We start from the raw sequence: 13,631 nt of genomic DNA, 5'->3' as shown, positions 1-13,631 counted from the left end.
TTTCAAATGAATAAAAAATGAAAATGCAGGGCATTGTATGTTTTCACATTCCAGAGTTAATATTTCTTGAAGTACCTTTGGCAACAATTACAGCTGTGAATCATTTTGAATAAGATTCTACCAACTTTGTTTAACAGTATTGTTCTGTCCTTCTCCTTGCCCCAATCTTGGCTCGAACCAGGGACCCTCTGAACACATCGACAACAGTCACCCTCGAAGCATCGTTACTTATCGCGCCGCAAAAGCTGCAGGCCTTGCAGAGCTAGGGGAAACAACTACTTCAAGGTCTCAGAGCAAGTACATCACCGATTGAAATGGTACTAGCTAGCAATATTACGCTGATTACAGTTGCACAACTCTTAGTGCAACATATTTCCATTGTTTTTGTCAAAATCACTCAAGCTCAGTAAATTTGGTTGGAAATCATTGATGGACGGCAATATTTTTTAAACATTGTCTCTGATTTTCAAGCAGATTTAAGGACTGAGATTGGAAATGATCTGTGCACTGTCAACAGCCAAACAATAACTTCTCTGAAAGAGGTTCCCAAACTTTTATGAAGTAAGACATGATTAAAATATATTAAAGAGACTGTGCAAAACTAGTTTTATCCATTTAGGGGACCCCTTAGCATCCCCAAAGGCATGCGTCCTATATAGCCTCTTTAAACATCAAACTTGTTCAGCACATCAACATGCATTCATACTGTGTTCAATGCAAATTAAAGTCGAGAAGGGATCACAGGGTACATGCTGTGACTGGGTGGTTGGGTGTCACCCTGGTAGCAGTGACATCGGATGCCCTCTGTTCTGGGGTATAAAACCCTGGTGAGGAGGTTGTGCCATGTCATGTCAGAGGCCTGTGTTTTTTTGCAGTCTGTAGCTTGCTCATCATGTGGAACTATAAAATTGGACAGTGTGGAAATCAGATCAGCTCTAAGGTAAATTAACTGTTTTATATTAAAATGGGTAGATAAATATTTTGGGGGGTAAATTGTTCATCAAATCAAATCAAATTTATTTATATAGCCCTTCGTACATCAGCTGATATCTCAAAGTGCTGTACAGAAACCCAGCCTAAAACCCCAAACAGCAAACAATGCAGGTGTAAAAGCATTGAAAAGCATTGCTTTCGCTCTATGCTTATCTTGTTTCCACTACAAATACAGTACATACGGTGCCTTTCGGAAAGCATTCAGACCCCATAACTTTACCCACATTTTGTTATATTACAGCTTTATTCAAAATAAAAAACAAATACCTTATTTACATAAGTATTTGGGCACTTTGCTATGAGATTCGAAATTGAGCTCAGGTGAATACTGTTTCCATGGATCATCCTTGAGATATTTCTACAACTTGATTGGAGTCCACCTGTGGTAAATTAAATTGATCAGACAGGATTTGGAAAGGCACACCTGTCTATATAAGGTCCCACAGTTTACAGTGCATGCGCAAAAACCAAGCCATGAGGTCGACGGAATAGTCTGTAGAGCTCCAAGACAGCATTGTGTCGAGGAACAGATCTGGGGAAGGGTACCAAAAAGTGTTCTTCTGCAGCACAGGTCCCCAAGAACATAGTGGCCTCCATCATTCTTAAATGGAAGAAGTTTGGAACCACCAAGACTCTTCCTAGAGCTAGCCGCCCGGCCAAACTGAGAAATTGGGAAGGTGGGGAGGTGACCAAGAATCCGATGGTAACTCTGACAGAGCTCTAGAGTTCATCGGTGGAGATGGGAGAACCTTCCAGAAGGCAACCATCTCTGCAACACTTCACCAATCAGGCCTTTATGGTAGAGTAGCCAGACAGAAGCCACTCCTCAGTAAAAAGGCACATAACAGCCCGCTTGGAGATTGCCAAAAGGCACCTAAACACTCTCAGACCATGAGAAACAAGATTATCTGGGTCTGATGAAAACAAGATTGAACTATTTTGCCTGAATGCCAAGCATCATGTCTGGAGGAAACCTGGCACCATCCCAGCATCATGCTGTGGGGATGTTTTTCAGTGGCAGGGACTGGGAGACTAGTCGGGATCGAGGGAAAGATGAATAGACCAAAGTACAGAGAGATCCTTGATGAAAACCTACTCTAGAGCGCTCAGGTCCTCAGACTGGTGAAGGTTCCCTTTCCAACAGGACAATGACCCTAAGCACACAGCCAAGACAACGCAGGAGTGGCTTTGGGACAAGTCTCTGAATGTCCTTGAGTGGCGCAGCCAGAGCCCGGACTTGAGCCCGATCTAACATCTCTGGAAAGACCTGAAAATAGCTGTGCAGTGATGCCCACAATCCAACCTGACAGAGCATAAGAGGATCTGCAGAGAAGAATGGGATAAACTCCCCAAATACTGGTGTGCCAAGCTTGTGGTGTCATACCCAAGACGAATCGATGCTGTAATCGCTGCCAAAGGTGCTCCAACAAAGTACTGAGTAAAGGGTCTGAATACTGTAATATTTCATTTTAACATAAAAAAAAAAAGATTAACCAACATTTCTACAAACCTGTTTTTCTTGTCATTATGGGGTATTGTGTGTATATTGATGAGTGAGGAAAAAAACTATTTTAGAATAAGGCTGTAACGTAACAAAATGTGGAAAAAGTCAAGGGGTCTGAATACTTTCCGAAGGTGTTGTACTTTCAATGACTTTCATAACACATTTGGACAGTGGCAAAGATTTGAACAATGGCAAAGTATTATTTTATTTACATGCAATGATACTTATAAACAGTTGCAGTAGGGTATGTTACTTGATGATAATGTTGATGCCATTCATATACTACTATCAATGCACGACTGACCGATTAAAGTAAACCAATTAGCATTTTCTTCAGCTTAATATAATTTTTTATAGTGTACGTATATGAAATGCGCCATTGGGTGCTGGCACGTTGCCACTGGCGGTTGTTGAATGTGAGTGAAAGGGTGTTCCCCAATGGGGACTCTGCTCAGAGATAAGGAGGAAGTAGTAGAAGGCAAGGGTGGGAGAGTTTTATCATAGCTGCTTCTGAGAACAAGCATAGTAAGAGCAACCATATTTATGTGTCAGATTCAGGTACAGTTCACCACTGTAGGCTGCTCGGACATCAGCATAATATGAGCAGTGCATGTGCATATTAGGGCGGGCTGAGCAATGTGTGGCTCTGAGGCAGGCTTTGGGGCATCAACAGGGCCCTGAGATTTTCCTGACCTAATGACCCCAACATTGATGCAACACTGAAATAGCTTTACTACGTACCCATCACGTATTTACTGTGTATCAGCATTGAGGTCAATTCCATTTTAATTGGTCAATTCAGGAAGTACACTGAAATTCCCATTACAATTCTCTTCAATGCTTTTAAATAAGGAAAAAATTTATTGAAATTAGAATTTGGTCACCCATCTACACACAATACCCCATAATGACAAAGTGAAAACATGTTTTTAGAAATGCTTGCAAAGTTATTAAATTAAATACAGAAATATCTCATTTACATAAGTATTCACACCTATGACACTCCAAATAGAGCTCAGGTGCATCCAATTTCCTTTCATCATCCTTGAAATGTTGCTAGAACTTGATTGGGCTAATTAAATTGTTTTGACATGATTTGGAAAGGCACACACCTGTCTTTGTAAGGTCCCACATTTGACAATGCATATCGGAGCAGAAACTATTCCATGAAGTCCAAGGAACGGTTCATACATCGCTGAGATATAATTGTGATGAGGCATATATCTGGGGAAGGGTATAAAACTATTTCTAGGGTGTTGAAAGTTTCCAAGAGCATAGTGGCCTCCATCATTGGGAAATTGAGAAAAAAATTGAACTACCCAGACTCTACCGAGAGCTGGCCAACCGGGCAAGAAGGACCTTGGTCAGGGAGGTGACCAAGAACACAATGACCACTCTGACAGAACTACAGAGTTCATTGGCTGAGATAGAAGGACAACAATCTCCACAGCACTTCTTCTTTGAGATTGGGTTGGCGGATCGCATCTAACTTTTAAAGGCAACCGCACACACTGTATCGGAGTGAGGCCAGTCATGGCCTACCAACATTAAATTATCTTCATTAGTCCTGTCCTCAAAGAAAGAAATAAAGCCCTAAACACCACTTCCCCCCACTACACCACCCAATCCCCAAACCCGTCCAGCCTCTCTAACCCTTTCACACAATCTCTCCCTGTCTATCTTCATACCAAGATGGCGTAGCAATAGGAAGTGTGTATTTGTCTTTGTCTTATCCTGTATAAATAGCCGGTCTTTTTTGTATATATCTTGATCTCACTTTCTATCTACGAACTAAATATACTTTCCTGCAACCCGCCTCACCCAATGTGGTACGGCTCTGATATTTTTATTCTTTATAACTGGAACTTCCATCAGGAGCTAACTAGCTACGAGTCATTGTTAGCCACGGCTAGCGGTCTTCACCTTTTTCTCGGTCACCAGCCAGCCTTAGCTCGGACAACACCTGCCAGTCTGCACAGCGCGATATCAACCCAGAGCATATCGGACTGCTTCTCTCTACCATATCACCGGATTCCTGCCGCTCTGGATCATTACACTGGATCATCGCAGCTAGCTAGCTGCATACGAGTGGCTACTGTTAGCTAAAGCCTCTGTCCGAAGCAAGCACCAGCTAGCCTTGAACTAGCCTCGAGCTAGGCCCATATACCAGCTAATTCTAGGGCTACAATACTTCCTTTGCCAATTGGCCTGGATCCTTTATTGTCGACATGGAGCCCCGCCTATCCATCACGGCTGGACTGCCGACATGATCGCCCGATGTGGTCTCAACAGACTATTCTGTTACGATGTCGCCGAAAAACCATCTACTAGCCCTGGCCCGCTAGCTTCTATGAACGCTGTGTACCTTGCTCGCATAGCGTAGTAGTGACTTCCGAACTGCACCTTGATTCACCTATTGCGGCTCTTCTGACCCTATGATCCCTCGACTGCACAGCTGATGCCCCCTAGACTGTTTCAATAACACGGTACCTTACCTGTCGGCCCCAGCCTCGAACTCAGGTCCTGTATGTACCTAACTCACCCGCTCTGCCCATTCATTGCCATTTACCCGTTGTTGTCTTAGCTCTCCTGATCAACACCTGTGACTGCTTTATGCCTTGTATACTGCTGTCTTGGCCAGTTCTTATTGTTTTATTTCACTGTAGAGACCTCAGTCCTGCTCAAAATGCCTTCGATAGTTATTTTGTCCCACCCCACACACATGAGGGGACCTCACATGGCTTAACTGGTGCCTCCAGAGACGAAACCTCCACTGTACTCACATCCTACCATACCATTGTCTGTACATTATTCCCTGAATCTATTCTACCGCGCCCAGAAATCTGCTCCTTTTATTCTCTGTCCCCAATGCACTAGACGACCAGTTCTTATCCTGGCTTAGGAAGGCCACCAAAAATGCAGACTTTTCCATCCACAACTACAACATCTTCCACCAAGATAGAACTGCCAAAAGAGGTGGCGTTGCAATCTACTGCAGAGATAGCCTGCAGAACTCTGTCATGCTATCCAGGTCTGTGCCCAAACAGTTCAAGCTTCTACTTTTACAAATCCACCTTTCCATCTATAAGTCTCTCACTGTTGCCCCCCTCAGCTCCCAGTTGTGCCCTGGACACCATATGTGAATGAATTGCCCCCCATTTCTCTTCAGAGTTCGAACTGTTAGGTGACCTAAACTGGGATATGCTTAACACCCCGGCCATCCTACAATCTAAGCTAGATGCCCTCAATCTCACACAAATTATCAAGGAACCTACCAGGTACAACCCTAAATCTGTAAACACGGGCTCCCTCATTGATATCATCCTGGCCAACCTGCCCTCTAAATACACCTCTGCTGTCTTCAACCAGGATCTCAGCGATCATTGCTTATGTCCGTAATGGGTCTGCGGTCAAACAATTCAGCGAGCAAGCCTTTCTAAATCGACGTGGCCCGGGTATCCTGGAAGGACATTGACCTCATTCCGTCAGTAGAGGATGCCTGGTTATTCTTTAAAAGTGCTTTCCTCACCATCTTAAATAAGCATGCCCAATTCAATTTTTTTAAACTAAGAACAGATATAGCCCTTGGTTCACTCCAAACTTGACTGCCCTTGACCAGCACAAAAACATCCTGTGGCGTACTGCATTAGCATCGAATAGCCCCCGCGATATGCAACTTTTCAGGGAAGTTAGGAATCAATATACACAGGCAGTTAGGAACGCAAAGGCTAGCTTTTTCAAACAGAAATGTGCATCCTGTAGCACAAACTCCAAAAAGTTCTGGAACACTGTAAAGTCCATGGAGAATAAGAGCACCTCCTCCCAGCTGCCCACTGAACTGAGGCTAGGAAACACTGTCACCACTGATAAATCTATGATAATCGAGAATTTCAATTAGCACTTTTCTACAGCTGGCCATTCTTTCTACCTGGCTACCCCTACCCCGGTCAACAGCTCTGCACCCCCCACAGCAACTTTCCCAAGCCTCCCCATTTCTGAAAGAGCTGCAAAATCTGGGCCCCTGCAAATCAGCTGGGTTAGACCATCTGGACCCTCTCTTTTTAAAATTACAGGCCGCAATTGTTGCAACCCCTATTACTAGCCTGTTCAACCTCTCTTTCGTATCTTCAGAGATCCCTAAAGATTGGAAAGCTGCCTCGGTCATCCACCTTCTTCAAAGGGGGAGACACTCTAGACCCAAACTGTTACAGACCTATATCTATCCTACCCTGCCTTTCTAAAGTCTTCAAAAGCTAAGTTAGCAAACATCACCGACCATTTTGATTCCACCGTACCTTCTCCGCTATGCAATCTTGTTTCCGAGCTGGTCATGGGTGTACCTCAGCCACGCTCAAGGTCCTTAACGATAGCATAACCGCCATCGATAAAAGACAATACTGTGCAGCCGTCTTCATCGACCTGGCCAAGGCTTTCGACCCTGTCAATCACTGCATTCTTATCGGCACACTCAACAGCCTTGGTTTCTCAAATGACTGCCTCTCCTAGTTCACCAACTACTTCTCAGATAGAGTACAGTGTGTCAAATCGGAGGGCCTGCTGTCCGGACCTATGGCAGTCTCTATGGGGGTTTCACAGGGTTCAATTCTCGGGCCAACTCTCTTCTCTGTATACATCAATGATGTCGCTCTTGCTGCTGGTGATTCTCTGATCCACCTCTACACAGATGACGCCATTCTGTATACTTCTGGCCCTTCTTTGGACACTGTGTTAAAAAAAACTCCAGACGAGCTTCAATGCCAAAGAACACTCCTTCTCTGGCCTCCAACCGCTCTTAAATGCTAGTAGAACTAAATGACTGCTCTTCAACCGATCGCTGCCCGCACCCGCGCGCCCGTCAACATCACTACTCTGGACGGTTCTGACTTAGAATATGTGGACAACTACACATACCTAGGTGTCTGGTTAGACTGTAAACTCTCCTTCCAGACTCACATTAAGCATCTCCAATCCAAAATTAAATCTAGAATCGGCTTCCTATTTCGCAAACAAAGCCTCCTTCACTCACGCTGCCAAACATATATAACATGTATTATATACCTGGAATAAAACTCCCTCTCGTTCTTGCTGGTGGATTTCACGAACCCGGCCAATGTCAGCACCGGCAGCAGAGACCTGAAAGGCAAGCTGCTGAAACACAACCCTCTCCACAGGCTCCCTATCCAGGATGTCCTGACCCATCCCTGGGTGGAGGAGAACTCTACCAAGACGCCAACCGCCATGTCACACAGACCTGAGCAAAGTAAATGAGGACTGAGATCCTACTAGGGTAGGGTTGAGCAAATTAGGAACTCCTAGGTTGTGTCTAAAATGGAAACATTTTTCCTATATAGGGCTCTACATTTTTACCAGGGCCCATAGTGCCCTATATAGCGAAATAGGCTGCTCTTTGGGATGTACACCAACGAACTGTCCTGTACATTACTGTGACCAGTGTCTTGTTCATTAGGGCATGCAACGGAACATGTTTCAGTGCATTTTATTACGTTTGGTGCCCAATGACACAACCCATGCTTAACGCTTGACTTCCATACTACTCACCATGCTATGAAATTAATGTTTCGTCATTAGTCATCTTCATGCCCTTGTAATGTCTGCCACCTTTTACTTTTCTATGGCATTTTGTCTTTGTAATCGTTTTACTGTATGTAAAATTTAGAATTTCCTGTCATTTCTTGATTAAACAAAAGTTTAATTTAAATCTTGTAGCAATGTTCATGAGGTATAAATATGTGGAATTAGTTATTTTTGTTATTGCTTTGACATAGCCTATATCTAATGCACAGGTGCTCTGAATGACAACAGTACATATTGTTAAAATACAGTCAGCAAACCAAACTGTACAAACAATCATTCAATACACAAATGCAAGGACTGTTTTCCACCTGTCATTGCAATATACTTTATTGCCACTAGATGGGCCCCACTCATTTTGATGAAGAAGCAATGCATCAACATGTTGATTTATGGCGGAAATAATGAATTTGTTTTGACTTCATTTTCATGTGGCTTCTTGGTGCGTACATGTGTCACGCAATTCCAATGTACTTTAATTTACTATGAAACACAAACGGTGATTGGTGTTTAAACATAGGTGCCGTAATAAATTCACCTGCGTCTCAGTGGTAGGCTATGCCTTCTTACAGTTATAGACCTATGGTATGCAATAGACGGTCCCTTCCTGTGCCTCGTCGACATAAATGTTTCTCAAGTGAAAAAAAATGTGACCAATCACCAAAGAAGGGGCTTCGATTTGCTTAACGAAAAAAATGTGTGCACGAAAAGCGAAGACCAAACAAACTACGTCATATGCATGAACTGTTTTGACTGGGAAGCAATAAGGTAAGCTTTATACACGTGTCCAGCTGTCAATATTGTGTTAAAATGGGTTGATAATTCAACACTTCATTTTGGACAATCCAGCTGGTTGAGCATATGTGTCAGGAGAAGTAAGTGGTTAGCACTGGTCCAATAATGCGAATGGCTGTAACGTCTTTCTCCGTGTCTATAATGATCGGTTGGTTTGATTGCAGCCTACCTGGTGCAATCAGTCATATCACAACTGGGAGGTGAATGTCAATAGTTAACGGTAATAAAGCATAGTTTAATCAGAACTGTTTGAGTGATGTTTTGTTCATAAATATTTCAGTTTTACAAAATTACATTTTTGAAGATATATATTCTGTGTAAATATCTGATTCCTCACTGGTAGATTCAGAGCACCGTCTGTCATACAGTACCCGTCAAAGGTTTAGACACCTACTCATTCCAGGGGTTTTCTTTATTTTTTACTTTCTACATTGTAGAATAATAGTTTTAACACATATGGAATCATGTAGTAACCAAAAAAGTGTTAAACAAATCAAAATATATTTGAGATTCTTCAGAGTAGCCACCCTTTGCCTTGATGACAGCTTTGCACACTGGCATTCTCTCAAACTGCTTCATGAGGTAGTCACCTGGAATGCATTTCAATTAATAGGTGTGCCTTGTTAATTTGTGGAATTTATTTCCTTCTTAATGTGTTTGAGTCAATCAGTTGTGTTGTGACAAGGTAGGTGTGGTATACAGAAGATAGCCCTATTTGGTAAAAGACCATGTCCATATTATGGCAAGAACAGCTCAAATTAGCAAAGAGATATAACAGTCCATCATTACTTTAAGATATGAAGGTCAGTCAATCCAGAACATTTGAAGAACTTTTACATTTACATTTACATTTAAGTCATTTAGCAGACGCTCTTATCCAGAGCGACTTACAAATTGGTGCGTTCACCTTAAGACATCCAGTGGAACAGCCACTTTACAATAGTGCATCTAAATCTTTTAAGGGGGGGGGGGGGTGAGAAGGATTACTTTATCCTATCCTAGGTATTCCTGAAAGAGGTGGGGTTTCAGGTGTCTCCGGAAGGTGGTGATTGACTCCGCTGTCCTGGCGTCGTGAGGGAGTTTGTTCCACCATTGGGGGGCCAGAGCAGCGAACAGTTTTGACTGGGCTGCGCGGGAACTGTACTTCCTCAGTGGTAGGGAGACTTTTCAAGTTGCAGTCGCAAAAACCATCAAGCGCTATGATGAAACTGGCTCTCATGAAGACCACCACAGGAAAGGAAGACCCAGAGTTCATTAGAGTTACCAGCCTCAGAAATCGGAGCCCAAATAAATACTAGTTAGTTCAAGTAACAGACACATCTCAACATCAACTGTTCAGAGGAGACGTAAATCCAGCCTTTATAGACAAATTGATGCAAAGAAACCACCACTAAAGGGTGCTTGGGCCAAGAAACACAAGCAATGGACATCTGTCCTTGGGTCTGATGAGTCCAAATTTGAGATTTTTGGCTCCAACCACCGTGTCTTTGTGAGACGCACGTATTATGTGTTATTTCATATCTTCACTATTATTCTACAATGTAGAAAAAGGTAAAAAATAAAGAAAAACCCTTGAATGAGTAGGTATGTCCAAACTTTTGACTGGTACTCTAGCTCAAATAGTCAGACAGCAACGCCTTTTTTGGTCTCATCTTTTCTATTTCATAATCTCATCCTCTTTAGTAGCCGAATTTCAGACACAGAGAGGGCTAACAGAAGGTGTAGGTTGTCACGTATGCTCCCTCTCCCGCCTCTAGGTCAACCAGGCTGCTCGTTAAAGGCGCACACCTGTCACCATAGTTACGTGCATTAGCGCATAATGACATTCACCTGGACTCCATCACCTCCTAGATTACCCGTCCTATATATGTCACTCCCCTTGGTTCCTTCCCCAGGTGTCATTGCTTCTGTTTCTTGTCTGTGCATTGTTTGTGGTTTTGTATTATGTTACATTTATTTATTAAAACACACTCCCTGAACTTGCATCCCGACTCTCAGTGCACTCGTTACAGAAGGCAGTTTTATAAGCATAGGCCTGTCCCACTATTATACATCATTATCAACAGATTATGAACTGTAATGAGAGACTGTGCAGGTCCTTTCAAATAAATAAACTACAGTCCAGATGTTTTTTCTGAACACAAATCCACATGTTCAGTGAACAGGCAGGCTTATCTGCTTGTGCCCACAGCATAAATCTGGCAAATAGCATACCGTCTGTTAACCTAAAACTTATTTCCATATACATGATGATGAACCAAAGTGGACAAGTTCTACAAGCGTCACATACCTTCAACTATTAGCCTATACCAGGTGTCTTCAACCTTTTCTTGCCCTGGGACCCCCGCCCAGGGAAACTGGCGACCCAGGGACCCCCACATTTCTTATCAGGTGCATGATAATGGCAAGGAGAAATAATCGACATTTAAAAATGACTAGATTTGCTATGTTTTCATTATTTTCACATCCCCCAAATGTACTGAGCATAAATCTAAACGCAACATGTAAAGTGTTGGTCCCATGTTTCATGAGCTAAAATAAAAGTTCCCAGAAATCTCCAAAAAGCTTATTTCTCTCAAATTTTGTGCACAAATGTTTTACATCCCTGTTAGTGAGCATTTCTTCAAGATAATCCATCCACTTATTTTTGCCAAGATAATCCGTCCACCTAACAGGTTTGGCATATCAAGCAGCTGATTAAACAGCATGATCATTACACAGGTGCACCTTGTACTGGGGATAATAAAAGGCCACTCTAAAATGTGCAGTTTTGTGACACAACACAATGCCACCGATGTCTGAAGTTTTGAGGTAGCATACAATTGGCATGCTGACAGCAGGAATACACACCAGAGCTGTCCTCTGGGAATGTTATGTTAATTTCTCGACCATATTTCTCTACCATCTTCGTTACAGAATTTGGCAGTACATCCAACCGACCTCACAACCGCAGACCACGTTTAATCACGCCAGCCCAGGACCTCCACATCTGGCTCCTTTACCTGTGGGATCATCTGAGACCAGCCACCTGGACAGCTGATGAAACTTTGGGTTTGCAAAACCAAAGAATTTCAGCACAAACTGTCAAGAAAGGTCTCAAGGAAGGTCATCTGCGTTGCTCGGCGTCCTCACCAGGGTCTTGATTTGACTGCAGTTCGGCATCGTAACCGACTTCAGTGGGCAAATGCTCACCTTCAATGGCCACGCTAAATAAATGTGCTCGTGACGGATAAATCCCGGTTTCAACTGTACTGGCAGACGTGTGTATGGCGTCGTGTGGTTGACGTTGTGAACAGAATGCCCCATGGTGGCGGTGGGGTTATCGTATGGGCAGGCATAAGCTACGGACAACAAACTGGATGGCTACTGTTTTGTAATCAACGGGCCCGACTTTGCTATTTTGTAATTCTTTTTGTTTTCTATTTATTCTCAATTTTCACGAAATACATCCGCTTTTCTTATAACTGACAAGAACTCTGGAACATCAGATCGGCAGCTACTTACCCCAATTACGGCTTCTATTTCGACTCATCCTCCCTGGGTTCTCTCTGTAATTCCAACCCAATTTTTGGGCTGCCCAAGGGGAAACGCCGGCATTACATAGACAAGATAGGGGGGATCCTGGTGAGATTAAGGCGAAGGGAAAACTGGCCACCTCTTCCCTCCATTCTACTGGCTAATGTACAGTCACTTGATAATAAGGTGGATGACCTCCAATCACGGATTTGCCTACCAACAGGACTCTCGGAAATGCTTTTCAGAAACATGGCTCTCAGACAAGATACTGCTATCCAACTCGATGGATTCTCCATTCACAGGGTTGATAGGACAGTGGAGTCTTGGAAATCGAGGGGGAGGGGTTTACCTCTTCATCAACTCCAACTGGTGTGCTAATTCCAGCTCGGTTCATGTGTCAACCCACTGTTCACCCATCTTGGAATACCTGATGGTCAAATGCCGGCCCTTCTACCTATCGAGTCAGTTTTCAGCTGTTAATGTGATTGCTGTATACATTCCACCTCAGGACAATAAAAATAACAAGCTGGCGCTTAACGAACTGTACAAGGCTATAAACAAGCAGGAAACCCTACACCCAGAGGCTGACTTTCTGGTTGCCGGTGTCACTACGCCCAACTTCCATCAACACGTCTCCAATGCCACTAAGGGTGACCACTGCTATTCCAGCAAGCATACAAGGCCCTCCCTCGTCCGCCATTCGGCAAATCAGATGATGACTCCTGATTCCAAGCAGAATCTGAAATAGGAAGTACCCGCGATTCGCTCTGTTGAGAAATGGTCACCAGAATCAGAGGGTATGTTGCAGACTGCTTTGCTAGCACTGATTGGAATATGTTTCGAGACTCTGCCGATAACATTGACGAGCTAACCACCTCCATCACCGGCTTCATTAGAAAATGCATTGGCGTTGTTGGACCCACAGTGATTGTTCGATGTTTCCCCAATCAAAAGCCCTGGATTAACACAGAGGTTGGAACTAATCTAAAGAGCAGGGCTATCGCACACAGAGCTATCATAGACAACCCTGATGCTACGGCCGAAGACAGGAATAAGTACAAGAAGGCCATCAAATCAGAGTCATCAAATGAGCAAAAGGACAATATAAGGTGGCTATAGTTCATTTTGGATTACAAAGGAAGACCCAAACATGATCTGCCCAATGATGCCTCTACTAGAATCAATGCATTTTATGCATGCTTTGACAACAACAACATCGAGTCACGTGAGG

This window comes from Oncorhynchus nerka, linkage group LG2 (assembly GCF_034236695.1).
Source record: "Oncorhynchus nerka isolate Pitt River linkage group LG2, Oner_Uvic_2.0, whole genome shotgun sequence".
Taxonomy (NCBI): Eukaryota; Metazoa; Chordata; class Actinopteri; order Salmoniformes; family Salmonidae; genus Oncorhynchus; species Oncorhynchus nerka.
This window is presented reverse-complemented; position numbering follows the sequence as displayed.